This window comes from Punica granatum, chromosome 1 (assembly GCF_007655135.1).
Source record: "Punica granatum isolate Tunisia-2019 chromosome 1, ASM765513v2, whole genome shotgun sequence".
In the NCBI taxonomy this organism is placed as follows: Eukaryota; Viridiplantae; Streptophyta; class Magnoliopsida; order Myrtales; family Lythraceae; genus Punica; species Punica granatum.
In genome coordinates this window covers 20,968,977-20,993,922 of record NC_045127.1, presented here as the reverse complement: position 1 = coordinate 20,993,922, position 24,946 = coordinate 20,968,977, and positions in this window count along the sequence as shown.

Sequence of the window (24,946 nt, the reverse complement as noted above, 5' to 3'; positions counted from 1 at the left end):
CATTTAGAACAGGTAAAGGCATATACATTCCATGGGGTTTGACTGTTGATTTCGCATTCTTACAAGTAACACATTTAGAGAAAATTCTCTCCACATCTATCTTCATATGCAGCCAAAAGAAATGTTCTCTCAAAATATCCAAAGTCTTAACTACCCCCGTAATGACCCATAAAACCTCCCCCATGCAACTCAAGCACAAGTAATTTATGCATAGAAGAATTAGGAATGCATAGCTTATTCTCCCTAAATAAGAATTCGTCATGCTTATAGAACTTACCAAATGCACCCTTTTCACATGCACTATAAATAGCACCAACGTCAGAATCTTGCATATACAACTCCTTAAGATGTTCAAACCCAAGAAATTTAGCATTTAGAGTAGAGATAAGTACATACCTTCGTGATAATGCATCAGCTACCACGTTTTCCTTTCCTTGTTTGCACTGAATCACGTATGGAAACATCTTTATGAATTCGACCCACTTGGCAAGTCTCCGATTCAGCTTGTTTTGCCATTTCAAATGTTTCAATGATTCGTGGTCCGTGTGAATGACAAATTCCTTCGACCACAAATAGTGTTGCCACGTCTCCAATGCGCGGACCAAAGCATAGTGTTCCTTGTCATATGTAGAATAATTCAAAGCGGGTCCACTTAGCTTCTCACTAAAGTAAGCAATCGGTTGTTTTTCCAGCATTAACACAGCACATATACCGATCCTGGAAGCATCACATTCTATCTCAAAAGTTTTCAAAAAATCAGGTAAAACCAATAAAGGTGCAGTACAAAGCCTTTTCTTAATTAAATTAAATGCCTGCTCTTGCTCGACTTCCCATTTGTAACCAGTACTTTCTTATTAACTACCATCAATGGTGTAGCCAACGTGCTAAAATCCCGTACAAATCGCCTATAAAAGCTAGCTAGACCATAAAAACTTCTTATCTTGGTTATGGATTTCGGCATCGGCCAATCCTCAATTGCTTTCACCTTATCCTCATCAACCTGAATCCCCCTGGAACTAACAACAAATCCCAAAAACACAACTCGATCCATGCAAAATGTACATTTCTTTAGGTTAGCATATAGTTGTTCATGTCTCAATGCTTGAAGAACACGCTGCAAATGATGGATATGATCATTCAAGCTCTTACTATAAACCAAGATGTGATCGAAATATACATCCACGAATTTTCCAATGAAGGCTCGCAAAACATGATTCATGAGCCTCATGAAAGTATTACGCGCATTAGTCGATCCAAATGGCATAACTAACCATTCATATAAACCATGTTTTGTTTTGAAAGAGGTTTTCCACTCATCATCCTAATCTAATGGTATCCGCTTTTCAAGTTTATCTTTACCGTGTTTTTGTTCACTGCATGACAATCAAGACACATGCGCCACGAACCATCTTTCTTTGGTACCAACAACATCGAAACCGCTCAAGGACTCATGCTCTCACGCACATGCCCTTTAGCTAACAACTCGTCCACTTGTCTTTGTAGCTCCTTTGTCTCCTCCGGATTATTTCAGTAAGCTGGCTGATTCGGAATCGCAGCTCCAGGCACAAAGTCGATTTTACTGGTGGTAAACCCTTGGGTAACTCCTCGGGAAAGACATCTCCAAACTCCTGCAAAAGAGAGGTAACACAACTTGGCAAAGAAGAATTAAGGTTAGAGAAATAAGCCTCTTTGTAAACGAATAAGATCATTGGGCGATTAGTTTTGAAAGCACTCTTGATCTCTCTTTCTTTTGCATAGAAACTCATCTTTTTCTCTTGTATCTCTACTAACTCTTTCCTCTCATCTAAAGCCAAGCTCTCTTTCCTTTCACTGTCTCGGTTAAATGATGCGGACCTCACGAAGGATTGTGAAACCCGACGAGCAACTTGAATTGTTTCCTAGATTGGCAAACACAGATTTAGATGAAGATGATTATTGACCCGTTGTTTATGGAGAAACAAGAATCAACAATATCAATACAAGGATTATTCACTCATTGTTTATGAAGAAACAAGAACTAATAATGTCAAATTGTGCTGAACATTCACAAGTTCTCTCAGTTGTTCGTTCGAAGGAGTTCATTGAAGAACAAAGGAGAAAATCTCACCAAAAAATACCATAATAGTCTCCCATGATCAGCTGTTCAGCCTCCTTTATAACAGAGGAACTGGATTAACCTTAGTTTCCTAAAGCCAAGTATAACAGAGGAAACTAAATAAAGACTATCTAGAATAGTTGGCAGGCTTTTATTCCATCTTCAGCATCTCTCAACTTCCAATTTTGGGTGGGCTATCGACTATTTCATGGCAAGTGAGTTGCATAAATCCCTTTGGAGGCCCAATTGAATTAGATTTCTCTTGGCCCAAAAAGCCCATCAACAAGGTCTTCATAGCTTGTTGGATTTGTCTGGCCCTCGCCCGTGTGATTGGCCCACTCGGAACCTGTAAGCCTCCAAGATCTTGTGCATCAGCTCCATCTTCACGAATACGGCTTCCAAGCTCGTGTGCATCAGCTTAATTGTCATGCCCGCGATTGTTATCATTCCCCCTCTCTTCAAAAGGATTCGTCCTCAAATCGAGACCTACATCATTCGGAGAAAGATCATAAACATTAAAAGTTGGGCTAACATTACAGTCACCTGGTAAATCTATTTTGTAAGCATTGTCATTTATCTTGTCTATGACTTGGAATGGTCCAATTCCTCGTGGACTCAATTTGGATTTTTGTTGGTTTGGAAATCTTTCCTTCCTCATATGAACCCACACCCAATCTCCTGGTTCAGAAGTCACTTTCTTTCATCCCTTGTTGGTACGTTCAACATATTGTTCATTCTTCTTCAAGATATGTTGCCTTGCTTCTTCATGAATTCTTTTCACCATATATGCCTTTTTCTTTTCGTCAAGACTAGAAATCTCACTCATAGGCAAAGGGATTAGATTCTGATGAGGATTGCGGGCATGACAATGAGGTTGATGCACACGAGCTTGGAAGTCGGATTCGTGAAAAGGGAGCTGATGCACAAGATCTTGGAGGCTTGCATGTTCCGAGTGTGCCAATCACACGAACGAAGGTCAGACAAATCCAACAAGCCTTGGGGAGCTTGTTGATGGGCTTTTTGTGCCAAGAGGAGTCTAATTTAATTGGGTCTCCAAAGGGCTTTATTCAACTAACTTGCCATGAGATGCTGAAGATGGAATAAAAGACTTCCAACTATTCTAGATAGCCTTTTATTTAGTTTCCTTTGTTATTTTTGGCTTTAGGAAATTAAGGTTATTCTAGTTGCCAAGTTTATTAGTTTTCAGTTTCTCATAGGCTTATAAAAATAAGGTTAAGTAGCTAATCTTAGGCAGACTATTATGGTATTTTGGTGAGATTTTTTCCTTTGTTCTTTATTGAACTCCTTCGAACGAATAAGTGTGACAGCTTGTGATTGTTCGGCACAATTTGATATTATTGGTTCTTGTTTCTTCATAAACAATGGGTCAACAATCCTTGTCTTGATATTGTTGGTTCTTGTTTCTCCACAAAGAACGGGTCAATAATCCTCTTCATCTAAATCTGGGTTTGGCGATCTGGGAATCGATTCAAGTTGGTCGTTGGGTTTTACAATCCTTCGTGAGGTCCGCATCATTTTGGTATCAGAGCATCAGGCTCCAAATCAGGTTTATGCTATCCTTTTCGTTTCAATTTGCTGAATTTCATTCAATCTAGTTTGTTCTTTGTGGATTGATAGGAGAAAGACAAAAAAAAAGGCCAAAAACAGAGAGCCGAAAAAAAAACAAAAATAATATCCAAAGAAAAGAAAGAAGATTATCGAAGTCAATTTGATCTGAATTCTCTGCATCAGATCGTTCTAAAGTTGTTATTTCCTTTGCTTGTTGATCCCTATATTGGTTCTATTCCCATAATTATATAATATTTCTTCCGTCCATATTCCCTTCCCTATATCATCATCCATATCTTTCCATCCATATATTATTTTGATATATTCATTTCTTCGTTCCCAAAATCTTTCCTTTCTTCTTTAACTTTCCTTTGACCATTTATTTCCCTGTTAGTTTGTGTCCAAATTAGGGCCAATATATTAATTGCTGTTTTGAATTATTACGAGCTAGCTGCCTTTGATTTGTAAGTTCTGAGTTCTTTAAAAAACTTTGAGGAGGAAATTAGAGTGGAAAGAGGCAAGAGTGGTGAGCGTGTAAGAGGGTAAAAACCATTGAACTGAGCGAAACACGAGTGTTGAGTAACATTAAGTTGAGGCCAAATACATGAGCGAGTGGTTGTGAGGTCCTAACACCATTTTCTTTTTTAGTGCAAACATGAGCTTCGCAGGAAACGACACTGAATCTATGACCGGAGATGGAAGTAATGCTAGACAGCAAGATGTTGCTTTCACTTTGAAAGCCATGCAACAACAATTCGAGAGATTGGATGTTATTTTCGGAGATATTCGTGATAGGATGGACAGGCAAGATCAACGAATTGATCAAATGCAGAGGGAGCAACCCAGGCAGCATGTGCAAGTGCCCAATGCAAGGAGACTAATCCATCAGCCGCCAATTCCTCAAGATGAAGAAGATGAAGATTATGAGGAAGATGATGAAAAGGCATCAGTGGGAAGTGTGAGGAGAGCCAGAGGAGTTAGGAATGAGGGGCGAAGACATGGTAGGCGAGATCAAGCAATTAGAGATGGAGTAGATAGGAACATTGGGAGTATTACTTTTTCAAGGGAGGAATGACCCTGACACTTTTATCGAATGGGAGAGGAAGGTGGAGATTGTATTTGATTGCCATAATTACTCGGAAGAGAAGAAAGTGAAGCTTGCAGCGGTGGAATTCACCGATTATGCCATCGTTTGGTGGGACAAATTGGTTAAGCAAAGGAGAAGGAACCATGAAAGGCCTATTGACACTTGGGATGAGATGAAGGTTGTCATGCGGAGGCGATTTGTTCCCTCTTATTACTATCGGGACTTGCATTTAAAATTGCAAAGTCTAAGGCAGGGGACAAAGAGCGTGGAAGACTACTACAAGGAGATGGAGATTGCTTTGATTCGGGTAAACATTGAAGATGATGAAGAGGCGACTATGGCCAGGTTTTTTTGTGGGTTGAACCGGGAAATTGCTAATGTGGTGGAGTTGCGGCATTATGTGGAGATAGAAGAGATGGTTAGCATGGCCATAAAAGTAGAAAGGCAACTCAAGAGAGGGAGACCAACAAGGCAAGAGGGTGGTTCGTATTCGGGGTCTTCATCAAATTGGAAGTCGAAATGGGGTGCCAGCTCAAGACCGGTGGAGAAACCCAAATCGAATGCTGAAAGGAGCACGAGCAAGAGCCAAGGGGACAACAAGGAGAGATGTAACTCTACATCCCAACCTCAAAAGAATAGGGCTATGAAATGTTTTCGGTATTTGGGGTCTGGGCATATTGCTTCTCAATGTCCAAATAAAAGGGCAATGATCATGCTAGATAGTGGGGAAATTGAAACTGAAGAAGAGGAAAGTGATTCAATGCCAACACATGATGATTATAGTGATTATGAATATGCTGCTGAGGGGAATGCCTTAGTAATCATGCGAGCACTTAATGCACAAATTAAGGAAGAAGAAAGAGTTTATGTGCAAAGGGAGAATATATTACATACTAGATGCCACGTGAAGGATCGGGTATGTGGTTTGACCATTGACGAGGGCAGCTGTGTGAATGTGGCTAGTAAGTTCCTTGTTGACAAGTTGTGATTGTGTACATTGAAGCATCCTAGGCCATATAAGCTACAATGGTTGAATGAAAGTGGAGAAGTGAAGGTGAACAAGCAAGTTCCGGTTTCCTTTACAATTGGGAGATACAGGGATGAAGTTCTTTGTGATGTAGTGCCCATGCATGCTAGTCATATGTTGCTTGGGAGGCCATGGCAGTTCGATAGACAGACGATACGAGATGGGTATAAGAATCGATACTCTTTTGTCAAAAATGGTAAAAAGATGACCCTTGTTCCATTGACACCTAATCAGGTGTATGAGGATCAACTCTGAATCAAGAGATCAATTTGTGAGAAAAGTGAGGTAGAAGCTGAGATTTAAAGAAAAAAAGAGAGTGAGCAAGTGAGAAAGGAAAATGGCAAGAATAGAGAGGAAGAAAACCGAGAGAGTGAAAAGAAAGAGAGCTCAGTTTTAGATGAGATGAAAGAGTTAGAAGAGAAAAAAGAGAAAAATATGAGTTTCTATGGAAAAGAAAGAGAGAATAAGAGTGCTTTCAAAACAAATCGTCCAATGATCTTGTTCGTTTACAAAGAAGCTTATTTCTCTGACCTTAATTCTTCTTTGCCAAGTTGTGTTACCTCTCTTTTGCAGGAGTTTGGAGATGTCTTTCCCAAGGAGTTACCCAATGCTTTGCCACCAATAAGGGGAATAGAGCATCAAATCGACTTTGTGCTTGGAGCCGCGATTCCGAACCGGCCAGCTTATCGAAGTAATCCGGAGGAGACAAAGGAACTTCAAAGGCAAGTGGACGAGCTTTTAGCTAAAGGGCATGTGCGTGAAAGCATGAGTCCTTGTGCGGTCTCGGTGTTGCTGGTGCCAAAGAAAGATGGTACTTGGCGAATGTGTGTTGATTGCCGCGTTGTAAACAAATTCACGGTAAATTATCAACATCCCATTCCTCGATTAGATGATATGTTGGATGAATTACATGGTTTTACTTTATTTACAAAAATAGACTTGAAAAGCGGATACCATCAGATTAGGATGAAAGAGGGTGATGAGTGGAAAACGGCTTTTAAAACAAAACATGGCTTGTATGAGTGGTTAGTTATGCCATTAGGATTAACTAATGCACCTAGTACTTTCATGAGGCTCATGAATCATGTTTTGCGTGCTTTCCTTGGAAAATTTGTGGTTGTATATTTCGATGATATCTTGGTGTATAGTAAGAGTTTGAATGATCATAACCATCTTTTGCGACGCGTGCTTCAAGCATTGAGACATGAAAAATTATATGCTAACTTAAAGAAATGTACAAATTGCAAGGACCGAGTTGTGTTTTTGGGATTTATTGTTAGTTCCAAGGGTATTCAGGTTGATGAGGAAAATGTGAAAGCAATTAAGGATTGGCCGATGCCGAAATCTGTAACCGAGGTAAGAAGTTTCATGGTCTAGCTAGCTTTTATAGGCGATTTGTGCGGGATTTTAGTACTTTGGCTGCTCCATTGACGAAAGTGGTTAAGAAAGATATAGGTTTCAAATGGGGAGTAGAGCAAGAGCAAGCATTTAATTTGATTAAGGAAAGGCTTTGTTCTGCACCTTTATTGGTTTTACCTGATTTTTTGAAAACTTTTGAGATAGAAGGTGATGCTTCCGAGATCGGTATAGGTGTTGTTTTGATGCAAGAAAAATGACTGATTGCCTACTTTAGTGAGAAACTAAGTGGAGCCGCTTTGAATTATTCTACATATGAAAAGGAACTCTTTGCTTTGGTCCGCGCATTGGAGACGTGGCAGCACTACTTGTGGTCAAAGGAATTTGTCATACACACGGACCACGAATCATTGAAGCATTTGAAAGGGCAAAACAATCTGAATTGGAGACATGCCAAGTGGATTGAATTCATAGAGATGTCTCCATACGTGATTTAGTACAAGTAAGGAAAGGAAAACGTGGTAGCTGATGCATTATCACGGAGGTATGTACTTATCTCTACTCTAAATGCAAAATTTCTTGGGTTTGAACATTTTAAGGAGTTGTACATACAAGATTTTGACTTTGGTGCTATTTATAGTTGTACGGACCCGAATGTGGACTCTCGTCGGGGCCCGTATGCGCGCTTTTGGATTGCGCGGCTTGGGAGTGTCCACCTTCCCGTGGAGACGCGTGACGGACACGCGTGAGAGGAGGAGTCGCCACTTATCATTTTACGACCCGTAGGTCGAGGGTGGATAAGTTACCCGGGTCTAGGGGTATGGAACACCTAGTTTGTCGTTAAGGCATTGATCTGTGCGGAACCGGAAAATTCGTGTTTGGGGGTTCATGTTACGTGTGGGCCTATATCCCACACGCCCTTTCGGTACTCTGGTTTCCTAGGCTTGCATGTTTTATTATTTACCGCTTGAATTAAGTTGCACTCGGCTCGCACGTTTTGACACCGGAGATTCGGTGAACTAAACGATGTCGATTGAGAAGCCGAGAGAGAAGTAAACCCGTATGTCAGGGAGTTAGTTCACAATCTTGCATTACAGTTCATCGAACCATGGAGGTTGAATCCCTGCGTGAACTAGAACCGCGAATTCTTGGATTTACTTTCCTTTGGGCACGCATTAAATCGATTCGATTAATTCGACTCTCGGACCGTTCGCTTACCGACTGGAATTCTTACAGAATGAATGTACATAATAAAATCCTTACAATGCTCTCGAAAACAATAAAATACAAATTACAAATGGCCAAATTCCAGTCGATTCGCATTCGGTTATTATTTCGCTCTAACTCACCGTGAGTTTAGGGAAAAGACCGAAGAATTGAAATTCAATGCACGCTCTTACTGAATAGGGCGTTGGACCCTGTGAGTGTTGATTAGGGCATTGAACCCTGTGATCGATGATTAGGGCGTTGAACCCCAATATTATTCGGCCTAGGGATCAGGCTCGACCCGCATGGTAAACAGATGCAGAAAGGTAACAAGCAGCAGGTAAATAACAGACAATGTGTTTGTATTCACCGAATGTACGTGGATTAGCAAGTTTATTAATCCAGGGTATTTTGGCATGCAAATCCTACCCTAGACAAACAACGCGTGCCAATGTTTTAACAATTTGCTTTGTTTTGAGAACTTGACAAGAAGAGTCAAATCTCGTGTGTGTGGATTGCTTTTACAATGATTCGGTGTTGTGACACTGAATTAACCAAACTCGTGTTTTGACTCTGGATTTGGAATCTAGAATTCCTCATAACCATTATCTAGTGTTTGGTTAGGTCGAGTGAAAGGTTAATCAGTATTTTGCATGTTTTCTGACAGAGATAATCGTTCTAGTTACCCGAGTCTATGTTAGGATGACAGAAACTCATCGGTTAGATAAGAAAAGGCTATGTAGATGAACTTGCACCTGAACAGGTAGCCGTTCTTATCCCGTACTGTAGTGTTTCTGTCATGCTAACCCTAGGGGTGTCGCTGAATTATGAAAAGATAATTTTGCCCTTTATTTGAAAATTATTTTCAGAAAAGGGGAAACATCGTAGTGCGAGCCACCTTGGCCTGTAGCCAGTGTCGACCAATTCCCTGGATCGTCCAGGGTTGTGCAAGAACCCCGAAAAAGCCAAAGAACCGGTCGATCTGCCCGGAAGTGATCTAGAAAGATCTTCTGTATCCTGACCTGAGTTACTTGGAATCAGGTAAAAACTCAAGTTGAGATACAGAAGCCCTTTTCAGATGTCCATGCTACATCAGACCGCGCGTTTCGGGTTTTGAAATTGATAAGTTTGAAAAGGGCACCAACGTCATTTGACAATTCATCGACGCGAGTTATCAGTTAATGGCCAATTCATGTAAACTTTTTCAGTATGAAGTGGGTTTAATCATGTGAGCGTCCCGATTAACCCGTTCGTGAAATTAATGCTTAAGAGTTATGCCGAATGTATTAATTGTGAAAACGATTCGTGACTCGGCGACCAAGACGGGTCAAGAAAGACCGAGGATGATTCGACCAACGATGGCCGAAACACCCTTTGGTCCTAATAGGCCCGAAAGGGTCTCCGAATTGTGAATCCATGCATATTTTGGTTTGGAAAGACATTTCATGTGAGATTCTCGATGTAATTGAACTTGCAAATTACACGAAATCCGAGAACGGATTTAAAACGGGAAGAGGAAGCCTCATGGAACCCGAATAACTCCATGAGACTCTCAACCTATTCTCCTTGGAGAAAGCCGAGAGGTCTCATGGTTTGTATTTGATTTCACGAGTTTTCCCCGTCTTGTTTTGAATCGTTTCTCGCATGCTCAAACATCAAACATGTTAAATAACACAATTAAACGAAAGTCGGTATTATCATGATTTAAATAACACATTCAAACATGCAAACATGCACAAACATATTATTTAAGGAATCGATAAAACAATACCGACTTCATGGATGTGAGAAAAACAATAAAACTCGGGAAACAATTTAAATCGGGGCAAAGGAATCCGGTCTTGACCCAAAAAGGTCAAGAATGCTCTCGGTTACCTCATGGAGAGGTTAACCCGAACGATCTCGGCTTTTCCAGGTCGGGATGGTTTCCTCGACTTCGATTTAAATATTTCCCGACATACTAGCACGTTAAACGATGATAAACATGCATGGTGTAATAAGGAAATTGCATAAAATTAAAGTTCGGAATTAAAATCATGCTTAAAACCCCTTAAAACTCCATAAACACAACAATAATATAAAAGTCCTAGCTCCTCTAAGTCGGGAATGGTCATACCTAGTCCCGAGAGGCGGGATGGGACCTTCAAGAGTCGGGTTGGACCGTTGGTGGGTCGGGTTTGAGCTGTTTTGGCTTGAACAGACCCGAATGGTAGCAACACACCCGATTGGAAGGGTGGACAGACCCGACTGGCACAAGTCGGGTCGGACGTCGCCACGGAGGCTCCCGATGGAATTTTGAGGCAAGGTCGGCGGCCTTGCGTAGCCAAGGGACCCCTCTAGGTGACGGTGGTGGTCGTTTGTTCCTAGAGCTGTCGGGTCGACTGGTACAGTACTGCAAAAATCACCAAAAACAGAGCACGTCTGGAAACTGGCCCGACTGGGCAGTTTTCGGGTCGGAATTCATAACGGTGGATTCCCATGGAATGTTTGAGCAAGGCCAACGGCTCCTGACTCCTAACTGACCCATGGATGTGATAGAAGTGGTTGTTTGTCGAAAAGGGTCACGGATCGACCCGATCTACAAGAAAACCGAACAGACAGTCAGAAACGCCGGCTCGACTGAGCAGTTTTTGGGTCGGAATTCATAACGGTGGATTCCGATGGAATTTTTGAGCAAGGTCGGTGGATCCCGAGTCCTAACGAACCCCTGGAGGTGTTTGATGGGTTTTGAAAGTTCAGACCGACTTGAAAAGGTGAGAAAACAGGGTTGGAAGTTTTGACCCGGCCGGGCCAAAACTTTGCTCGATTCTGTACTGAGCTGATTCTCTAACTTAGAGGCTTCAAACTTGAAATCTAAGCTTGTAAATGGATAGAGGGGGTCGAAAACATATAGGATATGAAGTTTGGTGAAGTTTGGATTTAAGTCGGGATGGATTCCGACTTAAGTCTTGAGTGTTTTGCTTGGTTTTTGGGTGGTTCTTGCTTGCTGCGATTTTGCTGAAGTTCTTAGGAGGTTGAGAGCATTTGTTTGAGTGAGAAATGCTAGAGAGAGAGTGCTTGAAGGTGTATGATTAAGTTAATGACATTTGGACAATATATAGGAAAGCTTAAATGCAAGATTAGTGAAGAAAAGTGCAATTAGGGCCATGGATTAGTGGAATCCGAATTTCTTAAGGAAATATCAAGCTCAATCCTCATCCATTGCATTAATGGAGAAGAGATAAGAGCATTGATGAGCTTGGAGTGTTGTCTTCAAACACTTAGATATTTTAAAGTGGAAGACAAATGCAAGTTGCCTTGAAGGAAAAAGCCAAGGGACATGGATGGCAATGGGCATGGGTGAGGCGGCAATGAGTTGGCCGTGGGTCCCACGGGTCGTGAGGTAAGTTCGGGCCAAAGTTCAGGTCTCGATTGATCGTGTGTTCGAGGTTTGTGGATCAAACAAATGTCGAATTGTCATTGTGCGTGCGAAAACAATTCAAACGAGCCCGAAATCCTCCATTTCGCCCAAAGGAAGATTTGTGTGATTTTTGGCTCGGAAGCCGGTTTTGCTCATTGCAGGTGACCAGAGCGAAGTTGTCCGCTTTTGACAGCATATCTTGTGTCTGCATCTCACGTTGGTCATTTTGACGTAAATTGTCAGACAACGTGAACAACGTGAACAAATGTGGAGCCGGAGATGTCCTAGGAGGTCGAAACTGGATTTCTCAGATTGCTTTTTGAGTTACTTGGGCGCTCCGGAAATCACTGTGATCTCCGTTTGTCGAGATTGGATCTCTAAGGACTTGAAAAGTGTACCTGAGACCTGTAAAGCACTGCTCGGGAGGTCTAGATGAGTTGTGTGATTCATTCCGACGATTCTACGTTGAGCCTTGAGAAGGCTAGCATTGTGTAACGTAAGCATCCGATGTCAAGTTTCCCCAAAGAGGACCTCCGGATATGGATCTTCACTGAAAATGGCCTTTTGTGCTCCTTGGAGGTTACTCGGGAAACCGTGAAGGGTTTTGTTGTCTGTTTTGCCCGATTGCGAATGTCCGCTGGAGTTTTCAGGGCAATGTAGTGTGAACTTCGTTTGCCGTAATTCCATCAGATCGGTATCCGATTATGCTCTTCCGAAGAGGGGTATGTCCATTTTGTCGCTCGGAAATCATTCAGGGTGTCTGTATGGCTTCCAAAAGACAATCTGAAGCACTGCTCATGCACTGCGCATCTGATATTTGGAATTAACTTTTCTCCGAGACACCGGCATTTTTGGACTTCCACTGAAAAGTTGTTTGTATACAGAAAGTTGTTCAGTATAGAGCAGATGATTTGCAAAATGCCTTTGGGGACACTTTTCATCTGTTTGGCATTGGAGTGGATTTTTGGATTCCAATATTGGCTATCTTTCGATGATCGAGCGAACTATCGGAAAATAGAACCGTCCGTGTCCGTGTGATATACTGAAAATGCCGGTTTTGGATATTGTTGAGCTCTCTAGTCACTCTGTTGCTCCTTGATGACCCCTGGAGTCCTTCTATTATATGCATGTGTCATTTGCCCGATTTCACCGACTTGAGGATGAATAGTGATTTTCTGCTCTGTTAAGTCGTTTTTCTGTATTCTGCTCGAGTTGTGGCTTGGATCATTACTGATAATGTAATTTGAATCGGTGAGCCAAAATGGGGTGCTGACAATAATGCATGTGAAAAGGGTGCATTTGGTAAGTTCTATAAGCATGACGAATTCTTATTTAGGGAGAATAAGTTATGCATTCCTAATTCTTCTATGCGTGAATTGTGCTTGAGTCGCATGGGGGAGGTCTTATGGGTCATTTCGGGGTAGTTAAGACTTTAGATATTCTGAGAGAACATTTCTTTTGGCCGTATATGAAGAAAGATGTGGAGAGAATTTGCTCTAAATGTATTACTTTGTAAGAAGGCGAAATCAACCGTCAAACCCCATGGAATGTATATGCCTTTACTTGTTCCTAATGAGCCTTGGACTGATATATCCATGGATTTCATCCTAAGATTGCCTAGGTCTAATCAAGGACGACATTTCATTTTCGTAGTTGTGGATCGATTTTCTAAGATGACACATTTTATTCCATGCCGCAAAACTGATGATGCCACACATATTGCTGATTTGTTCTTTAGGGAGGTAGTGTGATTGCATGGGATACCTAAGACCATAGTTAGTAATCGGGATGCTAAGTTCTTGAATCATTCTTGGCGCGTCTTGTGGGGAAAGTTAGGAACTAAATTGTTGTTTTCAACTAATTGTCATCGCCAAACGGATGGGAAAACCGAGGTAGTTAATAGGACGTTGTCCACTCTTCTTCGTACTGTCATAAAAAGGAATTTGAAGTCTTAGGAAGATTGTATACTGTTTATTGAGTTTGCCTATAATCATATAGTGCATTCTTCTACTAACTTCTCACCATTTCAGATTGTGTATGGTTTTAATCCATTAACACCTTTGAATCTAATCCTTTTGCCTATGAGTGAGATTTCTAGTCTTGACAGAAAGAAAAAGGCAGATATGGTGAAAAGAATTCCTGAAGAAGCGAGGCAACATATCTTGAAGAAGAATGAACAATATGTTGAACATGCCAACAAGGGACGAAAGAAAGTGACTTTTGATCCAGGAGATTGGGTGTGGGTTCATATGAGGAAGGAAATATTTCCAAACCAACGGAAATACAAATTGAGTCCACGATGAACTGGACCATTCCAAGTCATAGCCAAGATAAATGATAATGCTTACAAAATAGATTTACCAGGTGGGTATAATGTTAGCCCAACTTTTAATGTTTCTGATCTTTCTCCGATTGATGTAGGTCTCGATTCGAGGATGAATCCTTTTGAAGAGTGGGGGAATGATAAGGATCACGGGCATGACAATGAGGCTGATGCACACGAGCTTGGAAGTCGGATTCGTGAAGAGGGAGTTGCAGCACAAGATCTTGGAGGCATGCATGTTCCAAGTGGGCCAATCACACGGGCGAAGGCCAGACAAATCCAACAAGCTATGGAGAGCTTGTTGATGGGCTTTTTTGGCCAGGAGGAGTTTAATTCAATTGGGTCTCCAAAGGGATTTATTCAACTGACTTATCATGCGATGCTGAAAATGGAATAAAAAGACTGCCAACTATTCTAGATAGCCTTTATTTAGTTTCCTCTGTTATTTTTTGTTTGAGGAAACTAAGGTTATTCCAGTTGCCAAGTTCATTAGTTTCCAGTTTCTCTTCGGCATAATAAGGAGGTTGAGTAGCTGATCTTAGGCAGACTATTCTGGTATTTTGGTGAGATTTTCTCATTTGTTCTTCATTGAACTCCTTCGAACGAACAATTGTGATAGCTTGTGATTGTTCGGCACAATTTGATATTATTGATTCTTGTTTCTTCATAAACAATTGGTCAATAATCCTTATCTTGATATTGTTGGTTCTTGTTTCTCCATAAACAACAGGTCAATAATCCTCTTCATCTAAGTCTGTATTTGGCGATTTGGAAATCTATTCAAGTTGGTCGTCGGGTTTCACAATCCTTCGTGAGGTCTGCATTAGATTCAAAAGTATTAATGAATTAAAAGCATACACAATCTAAAATGGTCAGAAGTTAGTAGAAGAATGCACTGTACGATTATAGACAAACTCAATAAACGGTATGCAATCTTCCCAATACTTATAATTCTTTTTTATGACAGTGCGAAGAAGAGTGGACAACATCCTATTAACCACCTCGGTTTGCCCATTCGTTTGGGGATGACAAGTAGTTGAAAATAACAATTTAGTTCCTAACTTTCCCCATAAGACGCACCAAAAATGACTCAAGAACTTAGCATCCCGATCACTACCTATGGTCTTATGTATCCCATGCAATCGCACTACCTCCCTAAAGAACAAATCAACAATATGTGTGGTATCATTAGTTTTGCGGCATGGAATAAAATGATTCATCTTTGAAAATCGATCCACAACTACGAAAATGGAATCACATCCTTTACTAGACCTAGGCAATCCTAGTATGAAATCCATGGATAGATCAGTCCATGGCTCATTAGGAACATGTAAAGGCATATACATTCCATGGGTTTTGATTGTTGATTTCACCTTCTTACAAGTAGCACATTTAGAGCAAATTCTCTCCACAACTCTCTTCCTATGCGGCCAAAAGAAATATTCTCTCAAAATATCCAAAGTCTTAACTACCCCGAAATGACCCATAAGACCTCCCCAATGCGACTCAAGCACAAGTAATTCACGCATAGAAGAATTAGGAATGCATAGCTTATTCTTCCTAAATAAGAATACGTCATGCTTATATAACTTACCAAATGCACCCTTTTCACATGCACTATAAATAGCACCAAAGCCAGAATCTTGCATGTACAACTCCTTAAGATGTTCAAACCCATGAAATTTAGCATTTAGAGTAGAGATAAGTACATACCTCCGTGATAATGCATCAGCTACCACGTTTTTCTTTCCTTGCTTGTACTGAATCACGTATGGAAACATCTCTATGAATTCAACCCACTTGGCATGTCTCTGATTCAGCTTGTTTTGCCCTTTCAAAGGCTTCAATGATTCGTGCTCCCTGTGTATGACAAATTCCTTCGACTACAGGTAGTGCTGCCACGTTTCCATTGCGCAGATCAAAGCATAGAGTTCCTTGTCATATGTAGAATAATTCAAAGCAGCTCCACTTAGCTTCTCACTAAAGTAGGCAATCGATCGTTCTTCCTGCTTCAACACAGCACCTATACCGATCCCGGAAGAATCACATTCTATCTCAAAAGTTTTCAAAAAATCAGGTAAAACCAATAAAGGTGCAGTACAAAGCCATTTCTTAATCAAATTAAATGCTTGCTCTTGCTGGACTCCCCATTTGAAACCTGTATCTTTCTTAACAACTTCCATAAATGGTGTAGCCAACGTGCTAAAATCCCGCACAAATCGCCTATAAAAGCTGGCTAGACCATGAAAACTTCTTACCTCGGTTACAGATTTCGGCGTCGGCCAATCCTTAATTGCTTGCACCTTATCCTCATCAACTTGAATACCACTGGAACTAACAACAAATCCCAAAAGCACAACTCGATCCCTGCAAAATGTACATTTTTCAGGTTAGCATATAGTTGTTCATGCCTCAATGCTTGAAGAACGCGCTGCAAATGATGGATTTGATCTTTCAAACTCTTACTATAAACCAAGATGTCATCGAAACGTGCAGCACCGGAACTGCACAAGGACTCGTGCTTTCACGCACATATCCTTTAGCTAACAGGTCGTCCACTTGTCTTTGTAGCTAGTTTGTCTCCTCCGGATTACTTTGGTAAGCTGGCCAATTTGGAATCGCAACTCCAGGCACAAAGTCGATTTGATGCTCGATTCCCCTTATTGGTGGTAAACCCTTGGGTAACTTCTCGGGAAAGACATTTCCAAACTCCTGCAAAAGAGAGGTAACACAATTTAGCAAAGAAGAATTATGGTCAGAGAAATAAGCCTCCTTGTAAACGAACTTGATCATTGGGCGATTAGTTTTGAAAGCACTCTTAATCTCTCTTTCTTTTGCATAGAAACTCATCTTTTTCTCTTTTTTCACTACTAGTTCTTTCCTTTCATCTAAAGCTAAGCTCTTTTTCTTTTCACTCTCTCGGTTAAATGATGCGGACCTTGCGAAGGATTGTGAAACCCGACGACCAACTTGAATTGTTCCCAGATCGCCAAACACAGATTTGGATTAAGAGGATTATTGACCCGTTGTTTATGGAGAAACAAGAACCAACAATATCAAGACAAGGATTATTGACCCATTATTTATGAAGAAACAAGAACCAATAATATCAAATTGTGCTAAACATTCACAAGTTGTAACAGTTGTTCATTCGAAGGAGTTCAATGAAGAACAAAGGAGAAAATCTCACCAAAAAATACTATAATAGTCTCCCTATGATCAGCTCCTCAGCCGCCTTTATATAAACCTAGGAGAAACTGGAAACTAATAAATTTGGCAACTGGATTAACTTTAGTTTCCTAAAGCTAGAAATAACAGAGGAAACTAAATAAAGGTTATCGAGAATAGTTAGCAGGCTTTTATTCCATGTTCAGCATTTCTCGACTTCCCTTATGCGTCTAATCCAATTTTGGGTGGGCTATCGACTATCTCATGGCAAGTTAGTTGAATAAATCCCTTTGGAGGCCTAATTGAATTAAACTCCTCTTGGCCCAAAAATCCCATAAACAAGCTCTCCATAGCTTGTTGAATTTGTCTGGCCTTCACTCATGTGATTGGCCTACTTGGAACATGCAAGCCTCCAAATCTTGTGCATCAGCTCCCTCATCACGAATTTGGCTTCCAAGCTCGTGTGCATCAGCCTCATTGTCATGCCCACGATCCTCATCATTCCCCCGCTCTTCAAAAGGATTCATCTTCGAATCGAGACCTACATCAATTGGAGAAACATCAGAAACATTAAAAGTTGGGCTAACATTACACTCACTTGGTAAATCTATTTTGTAGGCATTATTATTTATCTTGGCTATGACTTGGAATGGTCCAATTTCTCATGGACTCAATTTGGATGTCTGTTGGTTTGGAAATCTTTCCTTCCTCATATGAATCCACACCCAATCTTCTGGTTCAAAAGCTTGTTGACATGTTCAACATATTGTTCATTCTTCTTTAAGATATGTTGCCTCGCTTTTTCGTGAATTCTTTTCACCATATCTGCCTTTTTCTTTCCGTCAAGACTAGAAATCTCACTCATAGGCAAAGGGATTAGATTCAAAGGTATTAATGAATTACAACCATAGACAATCTGAAATGGTTAGAAGTTAGTTGAAGAATGCATTATACGATTATAGGCAAACTCATTAAACGGTATGCAATCTTCCCAATATTTCTAATTCCTTTTTATGATAGTGCGAAGAAGAGTGGACAACGTCCTATTAACCACCTCGGTTTGCCCATCTGTTTGGGGATGACAAGTAGTTAAAAACAACAATTTAGTTCCTAACTTTTCCCACAAGACGCGCAAAAAATGACTCAAGAACTTAGCATCCCAATCACTAACGATGGTCTTAGGTATCCCATGCAATCGCACTACCTCCCTACATAACAAATAAACAATACGTGTGGCATCATCAGTTTTGCAGCATGGAATAAAATGAGCCATCTTTGAAAATCGATCCACAACTACGAAAATGGAATCACGTCCTTTACTAGACCTAGGCAATCCTAGGATGAAATCCATGGATAGATCAGTCCATGGCTCATTAGGAACAGGTAAAGACATATACATTCCATGGCGTTTGACTGTTGATTTCACCCACTTATAAGTAGCACATTTAGAGCAAATTCTCTCCACAGCTCTCTTCATATGCAACCAAAAGAAATGTTCTCTTAAAATATCCAAAGTCTTAACTATCCCAAAATGACCCATAAGACCTCTCCTATGCGACTCGAGCACAAGTAATTCACGCATAGAAGAATTAGGAATGCATAGTTTATTCTTCCTAAATATGAATTCGTCATGCTTATAGAACTTACCAAATGCACCCTTTTCACATGCACTATAAATAGCACCAAAGTCAAAATCTTGCATGTACAACTCCTTAAGATGTTCAAACCCAAGAAATTTAGCATTTAGAGTAGAGATAAGTACATACCTCCGTGATAATGCATCAGCTACCACGTTTTCCTTTCCATGCTTGTACTGAATCTCGTATGGAAACATCTCTATGAATTCGACCCACTTGGCATGTCTCCGATTCAGCTTGTTTTGCCCTTTCAAATGCTTCAATGATTCGTGGTCCGTGTGTATGACAAATTCCTTCGACCACAGGTAGTGCTGCCACGTCTCCAATGCGCGGACCAAAGCATAGAGTGCCTTGTCATATGTAGAATAATTCAAAGCAGCTCCACTTAGCTTCTCACTAAAGTAGGCAATCGGTCGTTCTTCCTGCATCAACACAGCGGCTATACCGATCCCGGAAGCATCACATTCTATCTCAAAAGTTTTCAAAAAATCAGGTAAAACCAATAAAGGTGCAGTACAAAGCCTTTTCTTAATAAAATTAAATGCCTGCTCTTGCTCGACTCCCCATTTGAAACTAGTATCTTTCTTAACAACTTCCGTCAATGGTGTAGCCAACGTGCTAAAATCCCGCACAAATCGCCTATAAAAGTTGGCTAGACCATGAAAACTTCTTACCTCGGTTACTTATTTCTTAATTGCTTTCACCTTATCCTCATCAACCTGAATACCCCTGGAACTAACAACAAATCCCAAAAACACAACTCGATCCATGCAAAATGTATATTTCTTCAGGTTAGCATATAGTTGTTCATGTCTCAATGCTTGAAGAACACGTTGCAAATGATGGATATGATCTTTCAAGCTCTTACTAGAAACCAAGATGTCATCGAAATATACAACCACGAATTTTCCAATGAAGGCACGCAAACCATGATTCATGAGCCTCATGAAAGTACTAGTCGCATTAGTCAATCCAAATGGCATAACTAACCATACATATAAACCATGTTTTGTTTTGAAAGCGGTTTTCCACTTATCACCCCTTTTTCATCCTAATATGATGGTATCCGCTTTTCAAGTCTATCTTTGAAAATAAAGTAGAACCATGCAATTCATCCAACATATCATCTAATTGAGGAATGGGATGTCGATACTTTACCGTGATTTTGTTCACAACACGACAATCAACACACATGCGCCACGAACCATCTTTCTTTGGTACCAACAACACCAAAACCGCACAAGGACTCTTGCTCTCACACACATGCCCTTTAGCTAACAACTCATCCACTTGTCTTTGTAGCTGGTTTGTCTCCTCTGGATTACTTCGGTAAGCTGGCCGATTCGGATTCGTAACTCTAGGCACAAAGTCGATTTGATGCTTGATTCCCCTTACCGGTGGTAAACCCTTGGGTAACTCATCGGGAAAGACATCTCCAAACCCTGGCAAAAGAGAGGTAACACAACTTGGCAAAGAAGAATTAAGGTCAGATAAATGAGCCTCTTTGTAAACGAACAAGATCACTGGGCGATTAGTTTTGAAAGCACTCTTGATCTCACTTTCTTTTGCATAGAAACTCATATTTTTTCTCTTTTTTCTCTACTAACTCTTTCCTCTCATCTAAAGTTGAGCTCTCTTTCTTTTCACTCTCTCGGTTAATTGATGCGGACCTCACGAAGGATGGTGAAACCCGACGACCAACTTGAATTGTTTCCCAGATCGCCAAACACAGATTTAGATTAAGAGGATTATTGATCCGTTGTTTATGGAGAAATAAGAACCAACAATATCAAGACAAGGATTATTGACCCATTGTTTATGAAGAAACAAGAATCAATAATATCAAATTGTGTTGAACATTCACAAGCTGTCACAATTGTTCGTTCGAAGGATTTCAATGAAGAACAAAGGAGAAAATCTCACCAAAAAATACCATAATAGTCTCCCTGTTATCAGCTACTCAGTCTCCTTTATATAAGCCTAGGAGAAACTAGAAACTAATAAACTTGGCAACTGGATTAACCTGAGTTTCCTAAAACCAGAAATAACAGAGGAAACTAAATAAAGGCTATCTAGGATAGTTGGCAGTCTTTTATTTCATCTTCAGCATCTCTCGACTTCCCATATGCGTCTAATCTAATTTTGGGTGGGGTATCAACTATCACATGGCAAGTCAGTTGAATAAATTCCTTTGGAGGCCCAATTGAATTAGACTACTCTTGGCCCAAAAAGCCCATCAGCAAGCTCTCCATAGCTCGTTGGTTTTGTCTGTCCTTCGCCAGTGTGATTGGCCCACTCGAAACATGCAAGCCTCCAAGATCTTGTGCATCAGCTCCCTCTTCACGAATTCGGCTTCCAAGCTCGTGTGCATCAGCCTCATTGTCATGCCCGCAATCTTCATCTTTACCCCGCTCTTCAAAATGATTCGTCCTCAAATCGAGACCTACATCAATCGGAGAAAGATCAAAAACGTTAAAAGTTGGGCTAACATTATACTCACCTGGTAAATCTATTTTGTAAGCATTATCATGTACCTTGGCTATGACTTGGAATGGTCCAATTCCTCGTGGACTCAATTTGGATTTCCGTTGGTTTGAAAATCTTTTCTTCCTCATATGAACCCATACCCAATCTCCTGGTCCAAAAGTCACTTTCTTTCGTCGCTTGTTGGGACGTTCAACATATTGTTCATTCTTCTCCAAGATATGTTGCCTCGCTTCTTCATGAATTCTTTTCACCATATCTGCCATTTTCTTTTCGTCAAGACTAGAAATCTCACTCATAGGCAAAGGGATTAGATTCAAAGGTGTTAATGGATTAAAACTATACACAATCTGAAATTGTGAGAAGTTAGTAGAAGAATGCACTGTACGATTATAGGCAAACTCAATAAATGGTATGCAATCTTCCTAAGATTTCATATAGTGCGAAAAAGAGTGGACAATGTCCTATTAACCACCTCGGTTTGCCCATCCGTTTGGGGATAACAAGTAGTTGAAAACAACAATTTAGTTCTTAACTTTCCCACAAGACGCGCCAAAAATGAGACAAGAACTTAGCATCCCGATCATTGACTATGGTCTTAGGTATCCCATGCAATCGCACTACCTCCCTGTCAGCACCCCATTTTGGTCCATCAAGCAAACAATGCTCATTGACAGCATACAATGCTATGACTCGAGTGTGGATACAGTTGATGGGCTCAACTGAACAAGAAAATCACTATTCACCTCAATTCAACAAAATTGAGCAGATGACATATATGCACATGACAGAAGAATGACCTTGGTTATCAGAAGCTAACAGAGTGACCAGAGAACTCAACAACGTCCAAAACCGGAATTTCCAAAGTTCACATGAACAATACTATTTTTTGATAGTTCGCTCGACTGTCAGAAAATAGTCAATATTGGATTCCAAAAATCCATATCATTGCCAAACAGATAAAAAGTGTCTTCAAAAGCATTTTACAAATCATCTGCTCTATACAGAACAACTTTCTGTATACATACAACTTTTCAGTGGAAGTCCAAAAATGCCGATTTCTTGGAGAAAAGTTAATTCCAAATGTCAGATACGACCATACCCCACAAGCATACAGAGCATGAGCAGTGCTTCAGATTGTCTCTTGGAAGCCACACTGACACTTCAAATGACTTCCGAGTAACAAAACGGGTATGCCCCTCTTCGGAAACGCATAACCGGAGATTGGTCTGACGGAATTACGGCAAACGAAGTTCATACTGCATTGCCCTGAAAACTCTAGCGGACATTCGCAATTGGGCAAGACAAACAGCAAAACCCTTTTCAATTTCCCGAGTAACCTCCGAGGAGCATAAATGGCCATTTTCAGTGGAAATGCATATCTAGAAGTCCTTATTACGGAAACTTGACGCCGGGTGCCTACCCTATACAGTGCTAGCCTTCCCAAGGCTCAACGTGGAATCGTCGGAATGAATCACACAACTCATCTAGACCTCTCGAGCAGTGCTTTAGAGGTCTCAGGTACAATTTTCAAGTTCTTAGAGATCCAATCTCGACAAACGGAGATCACAGTGATTTCCGGAGCGCCCAAGCAACTCAGAAAGCAATCTAAGAAATCCAGTTTCGACCTCCTAGAACATCTCCGGCTCCCGGTTTCTTCTCTTCGGCCGTGGGACCCACGGGTCAGGCCTAGCCGCCCCATCCTTGCCCTAGGCGTCCTCTCCTTTGTCTTCTTCATCTCCATGAAGATAAGAAGACAACTTGCACACTTATCCCCTAAAATATCTAAGTGTTTCATTCTTGCAATCTAACTCCCCATCAATGCTCATTAATGTTTTATCTCTTCTCCATCATTGCCAATTGCACAAATATCTTCTTCTTCCATTAAGCCAAACCGATTTTCCCTTAAGCATGTTCTTAATCAAGCTTTTTCTCACTTAATTGCACTTAAGCTTAGCCTATATATTGCATTATTGTCATTAAGCTAATGACAAGTCATCACACATCTTCTCACTAGCTTTCTCACTCATCAAGAAGCTCTCAAACTCCCTTTTAGCTCCAGCAAAATCGCAGCTCAGAAAGAACAAGCAAAACCAAGCAAAATCGGGCAAAGTCTTAAGTCGAAATCCATCCCGGTTTAAATCCAAACTTTACCAAACTTCATATCCCACATGTTTTCTACCCCTTCTATCCATTTCTGAGCTTAGATTTTAAGTTTAAAGCCTCTAAGCCACATAACCAGCCTTGAACAGAATCTGGACAAATTTGGTCCTTCTCGGGTCAAAAAATGTCAACCAGGGTTTCAAGCCTTTCCAAGTCGGTTTGAGCTACCAAAACCCATCAAACACCTCCCCACACAATCCTAGGGTGTCAAGGAGTCAAGAAATCCAAGAAAAACCCGTCGGTTTAACCCCAGGAAGAAGAAACAACCTGACTGCCCAGCCGGGTCGAAATTTCTGACTGTTTGTGCGGTTTTCTTGCAGATCGGGTCGATCCGAGACTCTTTTCGGAAAACGACCACTACAGTCACCTCTGGGGGTCAGTTAGGAGTCAGGAGCCGTTGACCTTGCTCAAAATTCCATCGGGAGACACCGTGGCGATGTCCGACCCGACTGGTGCCAGATGGGTCCGAAATTCCACACGTGCTCTGTTTTCCGTGATCTTTACAGGACTATACGTTTCGAATCAATAATTCTGGGAGCAAACTAACACCATGATCACCTAGAGGGGTCCCTTGGCTACCCAGGGACGCTGACCTTACCTCAAAATTCCATCGGGAGCCTTCGTGGCGACGTCCGACCCGACTTGTGCCAGTCGGGTCTGTTCTGGCCTAGGTGGGTCTGTTTTCTGTATACTGACCTGAATTTGCTTTCGATTTCCGAAAAATCCACGCGTGCTATCCTCCTAAAACGACCGCAGGGATGTTAAGCATCCTGTTAGCTTTCTGAAACAGTTGAGAACTCTCCGAAAAGCCACCCGAGCTGCCCAAACCGGCCTGTTTTCTCCTGGGTGCCCAGTCCGGTCAAATTGCTCCAGACGGGCCTGTTGCTGCCATCCGGGTCTATTCAACGAAAAACAGCCCAAACCTGACCCATCAATGGTCCAACCCAACTTCTAACAGTCCCATCCCGCATCCCGGGACTAGGTATGACCATTCTCGACTTACAGGAGCTAGGAATTTTACGTTTTTGTTGTGTTTACGGAGTTATAAGTTGATTTTATGCATGTTTTACTTGCAAGTTTTAATTTTTATGCAATTTCAATATTATATCATGCATGTTTATTATCGTAATACATGCTAGCATGTCGGGAAATGTTTAAATCGAAGTCGAGAAAACCATATCGACCCGGAAAAGCCGAGATACCTCTCAAATTAACCTCTTGGAGAGGTAATCGAGGGTATTCTTGACCTTTTTGGGTCAAGAACGGTTTCCTTGCCCCGATTTGAGTTGTTTCCCGAATTTTTATGTTTTCCCGCATCCATGGAGCCAGTATTGTTTTATCGATTCCGTAAATAACGTGTTTGTGCATGTTTGTATGCTTGAATGCGTTTTCTAAACTCTTGACAATATTGGCTTTGTTAATCGTGTCATT